Raw genomic sequence first — 1125 nt, 5'->3', positions numbered from 1 at the left:
AAACCTCCCTGTTCCATGTAGTAAAAAAACTCCTACAAGGAGGATCACTAGAAGACAGGCGAAAAAGAACCTCTAGGGAGTATATGGGTGGAAAAAAAGTTTAGAGTGTAGCCGTTTATCACTACAATCCAGGGGATAGCACGTGGAAATGCGAAGTTATAGTGCAGGGGAAGACCTGAGTCCAACGCCAGTGCGATGAACTGCACAATCTAGAAGAGTATGACGTACTGCTTTCACCATAGGTTTAGGCGCACCGACGATGGCAGAGCTGACAGGCTGTAATACCTGTACATGACCGTGTGTATCGCACTGTTGAGAACCGGGAACAAGGCCACCTGACCCGCGATGCCGTTTTGTTGACGTCCCACCAGACAGTAGACAATGCGATTGCATGGTGAAGAATGTGCAGGAAGCAAATGCAGTCGTTCTTCTTAAGCAGCACGAAGAATGCGGCGCCGGGCACTTCCGAATTCTTGGTGAACATATAGGGCCACAGTTAGTGGAGGAAGGGGATGCCGTTGGAGGTAATGTCCGAGCCCTCGCTGAAACCGCTGTACGGTTGCAGTTCTTTTACACCAGCTGCCGTGCCGCGCAGGTACGTGACTTGCAGCGTTGTTGCAAGAAAGTAGACATTAAGGATGACTGTGAGGGTATTGTAGGCCAATAGGAGCGGTTTAATAAAAAAACGGCCTTCAATTCTTCATGAGGTCAAGACTGTGGTGCAATGAGAAGTAGTGGTATCCGGCGATGATTGATATAACTGCGGCAGGGAAGCCCATCAGCGGCCAATTCCGAAACCTCGGGTCACCCTGTGGGAGCAGCCTGGACCAGAAAGAGAGGTCTCTGTGCTGAACCATGGTGTTAAGCGTCTTAATTTTTGTATGTAGGATTCCTCACTCATGCCATGAGATCTGAGCTCGCGTCTCGTGCTGCCGGGAAGCCCCGCTGTAGCCCACCGCAAATTTGATGACGTGCAGCGTGTAACAAGAAAACCAACAACCAATACGTAATCCATACGACTTGCCGGCGCACCCCCTCGGAAATGCTGTGCATTTGATCGTGCCCCTCGCGAGGGGGATGCTTTTTTAATCAGTCAATGTTCTCTCCTCACGCCATCTGTGCGGT

At 50.6% G+C, this 1125-nt stretch overlaps 1 pseudogene; it reads right to left on the bottom strand.

Annotated features, from left to right (window-relative positions):
- Window positions 1–209: 209 nt before the first annotated feature.
- On the bottom strand, window positions 210–857 carry LOC144159978 (very long chain fatty acid elongase 1-like; annotated as a pseudogene).
- Between the last annotated feature and the right edge of the window lie 268 nt (window positions 858–1125).

Source organism: Haemaphysalis longicornis, unplaced genomic scaffold, assembly GCF_048455015.1.
Source record: "Haemaphysalis longicornis isolate Haplotype H1 unplaced genomic scaffold, Haemaphysalis longicornis Haplotype H1 scaffold_10, whole genome shotgun sequence".
NCBI lineage: Eukaryota > Metazoa > Arthropoda > Arachnida > Ixodida > Ixodidae > Haemaphysalis > Haemaphysalis longicornis.
The sequence above is the reverse complement of the archived record's forward strand: the minus strand, read 5'-3'. Positions and strand labels throughout refer to the sequence as shown.